Source organism: Bufo gargarizans, chromosome 1, assembly GCF_014858855.1.
Source record: "Bufo gargarizans isolate SCDJY-AF-19 chromosome 1, ASM1485885v1, whole genome shotgun sequence".
Taxonomy (NCBI): Eukaryota; Metazoa; Chordata; class Amphibia; order Anura; family Bufonidae; genus Bufo; species Bufo gargarizans.
In genome coordinates, this window is record NC_058080.1 from 266,042,225 (window position 1) to 266,058,004 (window position 15,780).

A 15,780-nucleotide genomic window follows, 5' to 3' on the forward strand; every position below is an offset into this window, starting at 1 on the left:
TGGCAGATTTGGGAAGGTTGGTGTGCACAGTTAGGTATGGGCAATGAGGAAGGGGAGGTGGCTTTATTATAATTTTTAGGTCAGGTCAGAGAGGAAGGTTGGTCGGTATCTCAGCTGAACAGATCTGTGGCGGGACTAGCCTTTGGTTTTTGGATACATTGGCTACCTGACTTTACGAAACATTTTTGGTAAGACAGGTGCTAAGAGGTTGGAGGAGAGGGAAGCAGGCAGAGGATACCAGACGGCTGGTTTTGTTTACTCTTTTATTAGAAATAGGGTCACAATTAGGGTTGGTTTGTCGTTCGCCAGGGAAAGTTAGCTTATTCCGGATGGCTTTTTCATTGACATTCTTTGGGGCTTTTCAGCAGGATGAGCTAGTGAGGAGCAGCGTCCGGAAAGCGGGGGGCTATTGTAGGAGGATGTAGACCTTTACGATGACAGGGTGGAGGTGCACATACGGATATCAAAAACGGATTGCCAAGGTAGGAGTAAGCACCTGGCTTTGTTTGCGGTTCCAGAGTGTTTACTTTGCCCGGTAAAGTGCTTACACGATTATGGGAGGGGAATCGGGAAGGGCACGGCTCCTCTCCTTTGCCACGAGGACATCAATTCTTACCGATTTTTAAAAGGTGCTTAAAGGGTTTAGGGGTTGATTCAGAGGGTTATACGGGGCAGTCGTTTAGAATTGTGGCAGTGACAGAACCAGCGAGGTTAGGGCAAAGTGAGGATGTCATAAAAAGAATAGGGAGGTGGGAATCGATCCGTTTCCGATCGTTAGGTTGGGTCGGATGTAAGTATGGTTAGCTAAAATGTTTAATGTCTCTTGTTTTTCTTTCCATTTCTAGGTATCAGGAAGGCGTTGGTTTGGATACTTGGTTATTCATTCGTTTTTTGGGGGACGGTAAGGGCGGATGTGAGGCCGAACGGGCGACAGTTAGGATTCGGGAGGGATGTGCTGGTTTTGCGGTGGCTCGGAATTGGAGGTATGTTATGGGGTGGGGTGTTGTGGGAGATACATTTTGCACATTTAGATCGCCCTCCAGACATTTTAGTTTTGCATGTTGGGGGCAACGATATCAGGGCCCGGTCGTTTTCGGGAATTAACTCATGACATAAAGTTTGATTTACTTCATTTGTGGGCGTTATTCCGAGATTTAGTTACAGTGTCGTCGGACATTGTTCCAAGGCGGTCTTGGTGGGGTGCGAGGTCGGTGGAAAGGTTGAAAAAAAATCAAGAATTAAAGTTAATCGTGCAGTTGGGAGATTTGTGGCCAAAAAAGTGGGGGCTGTGGCGGTACAGCATCCAGAGTTGGAAGTGGGTGTTGGGGAGTTTTGGAGAGAGGATGGGGTACATCTTAATGCCGTAGGGATAGATCTATGGTCTTTGGGGATCCAAGGTGGGATAGAAACAGCTTCAGGGATGTGTAGGGATGCGCAAACTTAAGTTGAGGTCAAGTTGCTTATTCTTGGCGGTGGGAGGTCCTCGAAGTTGGTGGATATTGTGGTGGTTGAGAATGGGATTGCCCCACGGGTGGGGCTGGACTCTTATCGGTCAACAGCAATTGTGGAAGTTGGTGTCCATCTGTTGGTGTCTCAGAGCTGGCGTTCATCAGCTGGAGGCAAGATGGAGTTGCCAGTTTATTTTGGGTTACGTATTGTTATGTATTGGGGCTTCTAGGACCTCCCTTGTCAGCTACTCAGGTTTTTGGGGGTTAATGTTAATTTATTTATGTTTGTTATTTATTTTATTTAATAAAAACGGCTGCTGTGGCCGATTTAAATCCAAATTGGTGTCTGGCTATTATTTGATGGAGGGTGTTGGAAGGTTCTTAAGGGTAAGAAGAGACCCGAGCAGATTAACCAATACCTTAGTCATGTGATCAGTGCTAAAGGCAGAGTTCAGGCGTGCATAAGGGGACGGAGCTCAGCAGTGAAGACCAAAAATGGTGGTGAGGAACATGTGATGATTTGTGTGACATGAGAAGAAGTAAGTGAATGGATGGATTCAATGCAAGAGACAGAAATACTGTGAGTTTTGGTTCTCTTCTCTTATATCCCCTCCCTACCTGAAGGGAGTGATGTTATTTATCTGGGACTGTATGTTAGAAGGGCTAAAGGGAGAGTAGGGATGTTATTTAATGGGATTATATATTGAAGGAAGGGGAGTGATGTTCTTTACATGGGACTACATATTAGAGGTAGCTGGGGGAAAGAGTGATGTTATTTATATGGAAGTGTATATTCGAGGGAGCTGTAGAGGGAGTGATGTTATTTACATGGGACTGTATAGTGGAGGCAGCTGAGGAATGGAGTGATGTTATTTACATAGGACTGTATATTGAAGGCAGCTGAGGGATTGAGTGATGTTATTTATATGGGACGGTATACAGGAGGCAGCTGGGGAAAACTGATGTTATTTACATAGGACTCTATATAGGAGGGGCTGTTTTTGGCTTCATGCACACGAACATGAAAAAAGGGCTCTGTGATGGCTGTTTAAGTAGCTGTTTAAAAATGTATGTAGCTATTCACATGGCCAATTTTTTTAATGGCCAGTGAATGGCAGCTGTCAAAAATTAGGACATGTCATACTCGCAATCAATGGGACCGTTTTGAACAGTTCAATCATCGACTATTGCTCCACCACTAGTATACCATGACCCGATTTAGATCCTCACTCAGGCTCCACAATTAAACCCTAAATGTCGTGCAGCACACCCCTGTACTGTCCTCCTGAGGTCACTACTCTAACTATGGGTATGTAAAGATTAGGTTTATCCACTATTTGTTTATTTATTTTTTAAGTGAGGAGTCGAGAGTATTAGATTTAATAGACACAAGTCTTTATACCTCTATACTAACTAATGTCCGATTACCATTCACCGGGCAGTAAAGCAATGCATATTTCTTGACCCCCTCTGTATTTACTATAGTATTACATTATCCCTCAGGCGTATACCGCACTTTTACTTTGGTGTATTTTATCTCAATTTTTATCATTATGTGTATATGTGATCAATAAAGATTACTGTTACTTTTTGAGCTATTTGAGACGCAGTTGTTTTCCGCATAGGTCTGCTCGTTTAGTACTGAGTTGGCTCCTTTTTTGAGGGGATTAGATGCTGCCCACTATTTTATTTGGGCTTCTGATCGTTTTTATGCTATGTAACCTGCATATATTAACTACTAATGAGGGTACTCTAGGAAGGAATTACTATTAGTGGGACTTTGAGAAGCACTATTACTATCGGGGGAGCTATCTGCATGGTACTGTTCTTTCTTCAGGCTAGTATATGGAGCATTGGGGAACATAGTATTGGTTGTAGCAGCAGGATAAAACTGCTGGGGCACCAGGATGGAAAGAATGATAGAAAAGCGGGGAACCTAGGATGCCTGTGTGGCAAACTCTGCAGAGACAAAATGTGGCCAATCATGGAGGTCTGGACCGAATGGAGAAGATGAAGAAAGAGAACATTTACATCAGAGGAGGAGACAACACTGGATGTAAGAGGTATTTAGTGCTGAATTTTCCTGGCTTGGGGACGGCGTTAAATTAAGAATTTGACACAGGAAGGAGGAGCGACATTCAATTTTCACCTAAGGTAGCAGAAAAACTAGCATCAGCCAGGCTGCAGTGTCACCAATTCTCCCCATGTCCACTGCACTGAGGTGCTAAGTGTTAAGCTTATTGGTGGAGCAGAAGTGAATGGGAATTGCTGCTCCACCAATCAACTCAGTCACACTCAGTGACAGACACCAGTGGCACTAAGGAGGAAGCAGGAGCCACTGTGTGATGTGACATAAGATGCCATCAGCAAGCAATAGCATGGATTTCCGAAGGGGGTGTAAGCCTCTTAATAAATTCAGTGCGCTTCTTAACCACCTCCGGACCGCCTAACGCAGGATCGCGGTCCAGAGGCGGCTGTCTGAGGCAGAGTCATGCATATACTCATGCGCATCGCGGGCCGGCAAAAGTTCGAGGGGGGTTACATCATCAGCCTGCCAGCCAATGATCATCGCTGGTAGGCTGATGATTTAAAAAAAAAAACAATCACAAGCCATTTAACACCTTATATTTATAAATATAAGGTGTTAAATGGCTTCTCTGCTCCTCTGCTGATTCTTTTGCTCGGTTGGTCTCAGCAGAGGAGCAGACATCACAGTGAGTACACCAAACACCTCACTTAGCCCCCAGACCCCCCATCACCCCAATTAACCCCTTGATCGCCCCTGTCAATCACCTAGTGAAAGGGAAAAAAGTGATCAGTGTAAACTGTCACTTTTTTTTTCACTGGTATTGACTGATAGGTTTTAGGATAGTTTAGGCCCCTTGGTTAGGTAGTTAGCAATCGTTTAGCACCCAGCCCACCGCACCGCAGTCACTGATTCGCTGATTAGAGTATCGCTAATCAGCATTTGTACTTTTACAAATTAGTGTCACCTTAGTTTGCCCTCCACCCAAAACGCAGTTTTTGCCCGATCAGGCCTGATCGGTCGCCCACACGTGCGTTCACCCACGCCCGCCCCGTCGCAGTGACCAAAAAAATTTTGTTTTTTGATCACTGCACAATCACTTTACAAGCGCTGCGGCGATAAAAAAATCAGTTTTGATATTTTTTATCAATCGCAGCGGCCTCCGGTACTTCGCTAGCCTCCCATTTGTAAGACAGGCTTGCTTTTTTTCTTGGGTAGTCTCAGGGAATACCCTCTAAATTTAGTAGTCCAAATGTCAAACAAGGGGTATTCTTCTGAAGAGGCCTACAGGCTTCTGACCCAGTCGGATGAGGAATGGGAACCCTCATCTGATGAATCCAGCGGATCAGAATATGAACCTGTAGAAAGCAGTGGCAGTCTGACCCACAGTTCGGACGAGGAGGTTGAGGTCCCTGATACCAACAGGCGTACCAGGCCCGTGTTGCTACACCACAGGTTGCGCAGAATCTGCTTCAAGGGCAGCAGAGTGGGGCTGGCGCTGTCGGATTACGTGGTGAGGCATACACCAGCAGCGCAGCCCACCCTGGACCTAGTACCAGCACTGCCGTACAACATGGTGAAGTGGCTAACACCAGAAGGGCAGTTGAAGCTGGTACGGTGGCACGTGCAATAGTTACCCCGTCGCAGCCACCGCACAGACAGGCCCGTAGAATCCCTAGAGTCCCTGAGGTGCTGGCAAACCCTGATTGGCAGTCCCCAACTTCAGCCGCACCATTAGTTCCCCCTTTACCGCCCAGTCTGGAGTTCGGATTGAGACAGCTCAGATCGGTTCAAGACACTTGTAGAATACAAATACAAATCGTTCAAGCAAGGTGTAAGCAAGGTATTCATAGACAATACAGTTCCCCTACCCTCCCTCCTCCCTTCCTCCCCAACTGGGAAAACCAACTACCCCCTCCCTCCCCCCTCCCCCCTCTCTCTCTGCTTCTCTAATGTAATAGCATTGCTTTTAATCGATCTGAAGTCTCCCCAGAGTTTGGGTTAATTTTTTCTTCAAGTACCACTCTGAAAGGATGAACGGGGCCATTAAAGTGCGCATGTCTCTATCTGAATATACCACTCCTATAAAAGACTCCCACCTCCTGAAGAAGGAGTTTATAGATCGTTCTCCCATCTGTTCCGCTTCAATTCTCTCCATATCCAGGCAAATCTTAGCCTGGTTTAGAACCTCTGTCATTGACGGCAATTGCGGTTGGAGCCAGTGCTTGAAAATACAGCGTTTGGCTGCTAATAGTAGGATGTGAATAACTGGTTGCATATTGTTCCCGTTTGCCTAGGCATGGAAGAGCATTAAATCAGGAGACATGGGTATTAAGATTTTCAGATAACGTTTGATCTGAGATCTGACCAGCTTCCAAAATTTCTGGGAAGCTGGGCAGGACCAAACACCATAACTCAGGTCAGATTTGTCCAAATGACACTTAGGGCACCTAGATAGTCTATCAGAGGACGGAAGGGGTGTTGAAAATTGGAACCCATAAATGGCTTTGTAGATAAATCTAAAATGAGATTCTCTCCAGACTTGATTAATTATAACCTTGTTGACCGTACTCCATCCCTGAATTACTAAATTATCTGCATCTAGTGAGGGGAATATTTTTTTCCAATGGGAAAATAAATTGTCTGCCAGAGATTTCTGTTTGGTAGCCTGCAACTCATAATAAAGATCCGAAAGCGATCTTTTTTTGGAACCATCTCCCACCAATCGATCAAAGGCATTGACAGAGAATTCCCCACTCATGTTTTTTACCCTAAGTCTGAGAAAGCTCATCACCTGGGCATGAGCCAGAAAGTGTTGTGGTTTAATTTGTGGGAATCTATTTTGTAGTTCTGTAAAAGACAAATAGGTATTAGCTTGTTTATCCCAGAAATCTTGAACCCTCCTTAAACCGTCTCGCTTCCATGATTCGAAGTGTTTTGCTTCAGTGCCTGCGGGGAACTCCGAGTGGCCCCAGATTGGCATAAATTTTGAAATCATGAATGGGAGCTTGAATATTTTGCGCACCCCTTTCCAGGCCGCTATGGTGTCTGTCAACAGGGTGCTTCGTTTGGCCACCAGGGGTAGAGCTGAGAACTTCATGTGGAGGAGTGCCTCCAAAGACCATGGTCTGGCCAATTGAGATTCCAACATTGTGTCAGTGTAGAAATTAGATCCGAAGATCCAATCAATACCGTGTCTCAGCAGGCTGGCTAAATTGTAAGAACGGATATCAGGTAGTGCCATTCCCCCTAACCCTTTTGGTAGTTGAAGTTTTGGAAAGGCTATGCAGGGTTTGCGCTCCCTCCAAATGAAAGCCCTGAAAGCAGATTCTAGATTCAATATATCCTTGTGTTTGATCAGGATGGGGATCGTTTGCATCTGATATAGGAGCTTTGGAATGCACATCAAGGACAGTGGGGATTTCATCCACCTCTGTAAGTCTCCTTTGATCTTTTGGATAATGGGTGGATAATTTAAAGAATAGAGCGACCCTGGGTATCTTCCTACCTGAATACCCAGATATCTAATTTACTTGGTAGCTACTTGAAGGGGGACTCCCAATGGCCTCATAACAGTGTTTAGAATAGTGGGGTCTAGAAATAGGATCTCAGACTTAGTTGCGTTAACTCGATATCCTGACATGACACCAAATTCAGAGAGTACGTGATACAGATGGGGCAAATCTCTGTATGGATTTTCCCAAAAAACGAATAGGTCGTCAGCGAATAGAACATGTTTAAGTTCTATATTACCTATCTTAATCCCCTCAATCTTGCAGTCCCCGGCTAGCTTCCTGGACAGGGGTTCTAAGGCCAGGTTAAATAGAAGGGGAGATAGGGGACATCCCTGTCTAGTACCCTTGCCCAACCTAAAAGGTTGCGACAAAAACCCTGGGGTATGAATCCTGGCCCAAGGGTCAGAGTATAAAGCCCTTATATATTGACGAAAGGCTCCGTCAAATCCCATCTTGAGCTGTTCTTGACTGCGGAGCTCTTGGACATAGTCGTGGCAGAAACAAATCGGTATGCCACTCAATTTATAGCCGCCAACCCGGGAAGCTATTATGCCCAGCCTTTCCGGTGGAAACCTGTCCAAGTTTCCAAATAAAAAAAAATTCTGGGCCTTCTCCTCAACATGGGTCTAACCAAAAAGCATAAATTGCGGTCATATTGGGCCACAAACCCAATTCATCACATGCCCATGTTCTCTGCTGCCATGTCCAGGGCACGATTTGAGGCCATCCTGCGTTTCCTGCACTTTAGCGACAACACCACCTCCCGTCCCAGAGGCCACCCAGCTTTTGACCGGCTCCACAAAATTCGGCCCCTCATAGACCACTTCAACAACAAATTTGCAGATTTGTATACCCCTGAGCAAAACATCTGCGTAGACGAGTCCCTTATATATTTTAACGGGCGCCTTGGCTTCAAACAATGCATCCCAAGCAAGCGCGCCCGATATGGGGTCAAATTGTATAAGCTCTGTGAAAGGGCCACAGGCTATACCCACAAATTTCGGATCTATGAGGGTAAAGATCAGACCCTGGAGCCGGTCAGTTGCCCTGACTACCTGGGGAGCAGTGGGAAGACAGTCTGGGACTTGGTGTCACCCTTATTTGGCAAGGGGGTACCATCTTTATGTGGACAATTTCTACACAAGTGTGCCCCTCTCCAGGCATTTCAAGGGGGGAGAGGGCTGCCTTGTGTAATGAAGAACTGCTCGTGGTGAAATGGAGAGACAAGCGTGACGTTTACATGCTCTCCTCCATTCACGCAGACACGACAATACAAATTGAACAAGCAACCAGTGTCATTGAAAAGCCCCTCTGTGTCCACGACTATAATTCGCTCATGGGAGGGGTGGACTTCAATGACCAGATGTTGGCTCCTTATTTAGTTTCTCGACGCACCAGACGCTGGTATAAGAAGGTGTCTGTATATTTAATTCAATTGGCTGTATATAATAGTTTTGTTCTCTACAGTAAGGCTGGGAGAACAGGATCCTTCCTCAAATTTCAGGAAGAGATCATCGAGAACCTCCTGTATCCAGGAGGCTCCGTGGCCCCATCCACCAGTGTAGTGAGCCGTCTACACGAGCGACATTTCCCCAATGTCGTTGCTGGTACCTCAACCCAACCGTCACCTCGAAAAAGATGTTGTGTCTGTAGCAGGAGTGGAATAAGGCGTGACACCCGCTATTTCTGTCGTCCTGACTGCCCTGACCACCCTGCCCTATGCTTAGGGGAGTGTTTCCGGAAGTACCACACACAGGTACACTTAGCATAGGGATTGCATCTCACAGGACAGGCACACAGGGCTATTAGGGCCCATTTACACAAAGCTACTGCAAACCTCTCCTTTCACCTGGGACAAAGTGCATAATGTACTTTGCGCTTTGCACATTGTCCCATGGGGAAGGAGAGGTTTTTCCTATAAATGCAAAAAAAATAAAAAAAAATAAACATCACAAGTAAGCAAAAAAGTTAAACGTTCTGTTCAAAAAGTTAAATAAAGTTTATATGTTCCGTTCAAATGTTATTACAAACCGGATTCCAAAAAAGTTGGGACACTAAACAAATTGTGAATAAAAACTGAATGCAATGATGTGGAGATGGCAAATGTCAATATTTTATTTGTAATAGAACATAGATGACAGATCAAACGTTTAATCCGAGTAAATGTATCATTTTAAAGGAAAAATACGATGATTCAAATTTTCACGGTGTCAACAAATCCCAAAAAAGTTGGGACAAGTAGCAATAAGAGGCTGGAAAAAGTAAATTTGAGCATAACGAAGAGCTGGAAGACCAATTAACACTAATTAGGTCAATCGGCAACATGACTGGGTATAAAAAGAGCTTCTCAAGATGGCAGTCTCTCAGAAGTCAAGATGGGTAGAGGATCACCAATTCCCACAATGTTGCGCAGAAAGATAGTGGAGCAATATCAGAAAGGTGTTACCCAGCGAAAAATTGCAAAGAGTTTGCATCTATTATCATCAACTGTGGATAACATCATCCGAAGATTCAGAGAATCTGGAACAATCTCTGTGCGTAAGGGTCAAGGCCGTAAAACCATACTGGATGCCCGTGATCTCCGGGCCCTTAAACGACACTGCACCACAAACAGGAATGCTACTGTAAAGGAAATCACAGGAATACTTCCAGAAACCATTGTCAGTGAACACAATCCACCGTGCCATCCGCCGTTGCCAGCTGAAACTCTACAGTGCAAAGAAGAAGCCATTTCTAAGCAAGATCCACAAGCTCAGGCGTTTTCACTGGGGCAAGGATCATTTAAAATGGAGTGTGGCAAAATGTAAGACTGTTCTGTGGTCAGACGAGTCACGATTCAAAGTTTGTTTTTGGAAATCTGGGACACCATGTCATCCGGACCAAAGAGGACAAGGACAACCCAAGTTGTTATCAACGTTCAGTTCAGAAGCCTGCATCTCTGATGGTATGGGGTTGCATGAGTGCGTGTGGCATGGGCAGCTTGCATGTCTGGAAAGGCACCATCAATGCAGAAAAATATATTCAGGTTCTAGAACAACATATGCTCCCATCCAGATGTCATCTCTTTCAGGGAAGACCCTGCATTTTTCAACAAGATAATGCCAGACCACATTCTGAATCAATCACAACATCATGGCTGCGTAGGAGAAGGATCCGGGTACTGAAATGGCCAGTCTGCAGCCCAGATCTTTCACCTATAGAGAACATTTGGCGCATCATAAAGAGGAAGGTGCAACAAAGAAGGCCCAAGACGATTGAACAGTTAGAGGCCTGTATTAGACAAGAATGGGAGCGCATTCCTATTTCTAAACTTGAGAAACTGGTCTCCTCGGTCCCCAGACGTCTGTTGAGTGTTGTAAGTAGAAGGGGAGATGCCACACAGTGGTGAAAATGGCCTTGTCCCAACTTTTTTGGGATTTGTTGACACAATGAAATTCTGATTCAACATATTTTTCCCTTAAAATGGTACATTTTCTCAGTTTAAACTTTTGTTCCATGATTTATGTTCTATTCTGAATAAAATATTAGAAGTTGGCACCTCCACATCATTGCATTCAGTTTTTATTCACGATTTGTATAGTGTCCCAACTTTTTTGGAATCCGGTTTGTATAAAGTTAATACATTTATTGCGTTGCGGCCTGGTTTTTTCTTTATTTTATTTTTTTACCCTCCAGGTGGACAAACCGATCGACTAGCTGCAGCAATGAGGTGCATTCTGACAGAAGCATTGCACTGCTGTCAGATTACAGTCAGTGTATGCGGCGCTGCAAGACAAGATTTCTCCTCTGCAGTAAAAAATACGTTTGCCGAGGCATATGAGATGAGGGGGCGGCGGTCTTCATATGCTTTTGCAAACACTTTGTATATAAAAAATAAATTAAAAAAATCCCGGCAATGATTTATTCATCCACATCGATTGATGTGAATGGAGAAATCGGGTTTGCCAGGGCATACGAGCTAAGTGGGTATGGATGTTCCTATGTCCTGGCAGACGCCTTTTCCCCTCCTTTTTTTTTTTTGGCAGAGATTTTTTCATCCACATTGATCGATGCGAATGAAGAAATCTTTGCCGTTCATTTTTTCTTTCAGCCCAGAGGCTGAACGGAAAAAAAAATCTCATTATCTGTATGCTCAATATAAGAAGAATAGCAGAAACTCCTAATGCTGGCCATACATGTAATGATTGCGGAGACCCTCAAATGCCAGGGCAGTACAAACACCCCACAGATGATCCCATTTTGGAAAGAAGACACCCCAAGGTATTCGCTGAGGGGCATATTGAGTCCATGAAAGATTGAAATTTTTGTCCCAAGTTAGCGGAAAGGGAGACTTTGTGAGAAAGAAAAAAATTAATAAATCAATTTCCACTAACGTGTGCCAAAAAATATATAGAATTCTATGCCCCTCATTAAATTCCTTGGGGTGTCTTCTTTCCAAAATGGGGTCACATGTGGGGTATTTATACTGCCCTGGCATTTTAGGGGCCCTAAAGCGTGAGAAGAAGTCTGGGATCCAAATGTCTAAAAATGCCCTCCTAAAAGAAATGTGGGCCCCTTTGCGCATCTAGGAAAGTAGAAACACCCCACAAATGACCCCATTTCGGAAAGTAGACACCCTAAGGTATTCGCTGATGGGCATAGTGAGTTCATAGAACTTTTTATTTTTTGTCACAAGTTAGCGGAAAATGATGATTTTAATTTTAATTTTTTTTTTCTTACAAAGTCTCATATTCCACTAACTTGCGACAAAAAATAAAAAATTCTAGGAACTCGCCATGCCCCTCACGGAATACCTTGGGGTGTCTTCTTTCCAAAATGGGGTCACTTGTGGGGTAGTTATACTGCCCTGGCAATTTAGGGGCCCAAATGTGTGAGAAGAACTTTGCAATCAAAATGTGTAAAAAATGGCCTGCGAAATCCGAAAGGTGCACTTTGGAATATGTGCCCCTTTGCCCACCTTGGCTGCAAAAAAGTGTCACACATGTGGTATCGCTGTACTCAGGAGAAGTAGGGCAATTTGTTTTGGGGTGTCATTTTACATATACCCATGCTGGGTGAGATAAATATCTTGGTCAAATGCCAACTTTGTATAAAAAAAATGGGAAAAGTTGTCTTTTGCCGAGATATTTCTCTCACCCAGCATGGGTATATGTAAAATGACATCCCAAAACACATTGCCCAACTTCTCCTGAGTATGGCGATACCACATGTGTGACACTTTTTTGCAGCCTAGGTGGGCAAAGGGGCCCACATTCCAAAGATCACCTTTAGGATTTCACAGGGCATTTTTTACACATTTTGATTTCAAACTACTTCTCACGCATTAGGGCCCCTAAAATGCCAGGGCAGTATAACTACCCCACAAGTGACCCCATTTTGGAAAGAAGACACCCCAAGGTATTCCGTGAGGGGCATGGCGAGTTCCTAGAATTTTTTATTTTTTGTCACAAGTTAGCTGAATATGATGATTTTTTTTTTCTTACAAAGTCTCATATTCCACTAACTTGTAACAAAAAATAAAAAATTTCCATGAACTCACTATGCCCATCACGAAATACCTTGGGGTGTCTTCTTTCCAAAGTGGGGTCACTTGTGGGGTAGTTATACTGCCCTGGCATTTTAGGGGCCCTAATGCGTGAGAAGTAGTTTGAAATCAAAATGTGTAAAAAATGCCCTGTGAAATCCAAAAGGTGCTCTTTGGAATGTGGGCCCCTTTGCCCACCTAGGCTGCAAAAAAGTGTCACACGTGTGGTATCACCGTACTCAGGAGAAGTTGGGCAATGTGTTTTGGGGTGTCATTTTACATATACCCATGCTGGGTGAGATAAATATCTTGGTCAAATGCCAACTTTGTATAAAAAAATTGTAAAAGTTGTCATTTGCCGAGATATTTCTCTCACCCAGCATGGGTATATGTAAAAAGACACCCCAAAACACATTGCCCAACTTCTCCTAAGTACGGCGATACCACATGTGTGACACTTTTTTGCAACCTAGGTGGGCAAAGGGGCCCACATTCCAAAGAGCACCTTTAGGATTTCACTGGGGATTTTTTACACATTTTGATTTCCACTACTTCTCACGCATTAGGGCCCCTAAAATGCCAGGGCAGTATAACTACCCCACAAGTGACCCCATTTTGGAAAGAAGACACCCCAAGGTATTCCGTGAGGGGCATGGTGAGTTCCTCGAATTTTTTTTTTGTCACAAGTTAGAGGAAAATGATGATTTTTAATTTATTTTTTTCTTACAAAGTCTCATATTCCACTAACTTGTGACAAAAAATAAAAACTTCCATGAACTCACTATGCCCATCATGAAATACCTTGGGGTGTCTTCTTTCCAAAATGGGGTCACTTTCCAAAATGGAATCCACCCCATGACAGTGTCAGCCACAGATCCCCCTCTATATAACAGTGTCATCCACAGATATCCCTCCTCGCCGCTCACAGGAGTGTACATTTGACATTTCTTCTACTTACCTCCATGTCAGCGATGCGACGCAGGCCTCTTCCGGCCTGTGTCCCACACTGTATGGCTCAGGCGGTGCGATGATGTCATTGCGCCGCCTGCGCCAGCCTCTGATAGGCTGCAGGCACTAGGCCGGCAGCCTATCAGAGGAAGGGGAAGGGACACACCTCTCCCTCCCCTGCCGCACTAGCACAGGCATCTGTATCGCTGTCTTTATCATGAATCAAGTTTTGTTTATTTCCTTTTCTTTCCAGCTTTGGAAAAAGCGACTCGTATTTCCCTCCTGGAATTCTGGCGAACCCCACAAGGGGAGATGTTTTGAACACGAATTAAAGATTAAATAGTTTATGTGCTACTTTCCACGTAATGAGAGTATCTCTGAAAATCATAGAACGTTTTGTCATTTGCGGGAGGTTGGAAAACTTAGAATGTACCATCAGGTCCCATGGAGATTTGGATAGTAATTAGTATTTTTTTTCCAATCTAAAATATGACGCAATAAACAAGCAAGAATATAACCCCTTATATTAGGGAAATTTACTCCACCCTCTGTTTCAGCTCTCATAAGTTTGTCCAGGGCTATTCTGGGTCTCTGTCCTGGCCAAATAAATGAGACAAAATGTGAATTTAGTGCAGTAATATATTTGTGTTTAATTAATACTGGTATAGTTTGTAAGGGGTACAAAAGTCTGGCAAAGCATGACATCTTGACTAAGTGACATCTCCCCTACCAGGTTTATAGGAAGATTTGTCCACCTTCTTAGGTCGGAAAATATCCTTTCTAGCAGAGGTTTGTAGTTCACATTGTATAGAGAGGCGGGAAGTCTGCCTATCTTTTTGTGGCATGAGGAGACTATTAGATTGGTACTATTTTGGTGGGCAAATGACTTTTTGATCGCTTGCTGTTGTACTTTTTGTGATGTAAGGTGACAAAAAAAAATTATTTAGCAAAGTTTTTATTTTTAATTTTTTACGGTGTTCATCTGAGGGGTTAGGTCATGTCATATGTTTATAGAGATGGTCGATACGGACGCAGCGATACCTAATATGTATACTTTTTTTCCCCCTATTTTCTACCAATTTTTTTAACTTTATTTGGAGAAAATTACGTTTTTGTTTATTTTTACTTGAAACTTTTAATTTTTTGGGCAGAAAACTTTATTTTTTCAACTTTTTTTAACATTTTTTGTCCCACTTTGGGACTTCAACTTTTGGGGGTCTAATCCTTTACAATGCATTACAATACTTCTGTATTGAATGCAATGGCTGCATGAGTAATACAGTGATTATTACTCATACACAGCTTCCGGCCTGTGAGATCCAGGGGGCGGTACCGGTACGTCATGTGTATTTCCGCCCGGTGATTGGATCAAGGTGCCTGCTCAAATCATTGAGCAGGCACCTTGGGTCGATGCGCGGTTTGCGGCTTTTACAGGTTGCGGTGGCTGGCGGTGCCATCGGGTCCCCGTGGGGCTGTAGGGGGGGACCCGATGGCATGAAAGGCAGCGCGATGCCTTCCTGTGACGAGCCTGTGAGATCCAGCCCACTGGATCTCACAGGCTGGAAGCTGTATGAGTAATACACACTGTATTACTCATACAGCCAATGCATTCCAATACAGAAGTATTAGAATGCATTGTAAAGGATTAGACCCCCAAAGTGGGACAAAAAATTAAGTGAAAAAAAAATTTGGAAAAAAAAGTTTTCCCCCCAAAAAATTAAGTTTCAAGTACAAATAAACAAATAAGTCATTTTCCCCAAATAAAGTTTAAAAAAATGGTAAAACATAGGGGAAAAACAAAAAGTTGACATATTAGGTATCGCCGCGTCCGTATCGACCGGCTCTATCAACACATCACATCACCTAACCCCTCAGATGAACACCGTAAAAGATAAAAAAATAAAAACTGTGCTAAATAAACCATTTTTTTGTCACCTTACATCACAACAGCAAGCGATCAAAAATGACACTGGCGCACCGGATTATCATAGCCTGCCATACGCTGCCGGTCTATGATAAATCTGCCCCATAGAATTTTTCATAACAAAGTGATTTCCATAGAAATAAAGTACCGTACATACAATATGAAAGTACAGACTGCTTGAATGATTTCTTTCTTAGGATCATTGTGGTTCTATTCCAAAATAAAGTAAAGTTGACAGCAATAATTTGCTTTCCCACATCCTACGCAAATCAGTTATCACTGAACCCTTGAGCACAATCCAGTCAATATTTAAACTCTAGTATAAATTTGCACAAGTGACATTTTAAATTAGATAACAACTCATTTTCAACTGTATCAGAATCAACATATGAAAA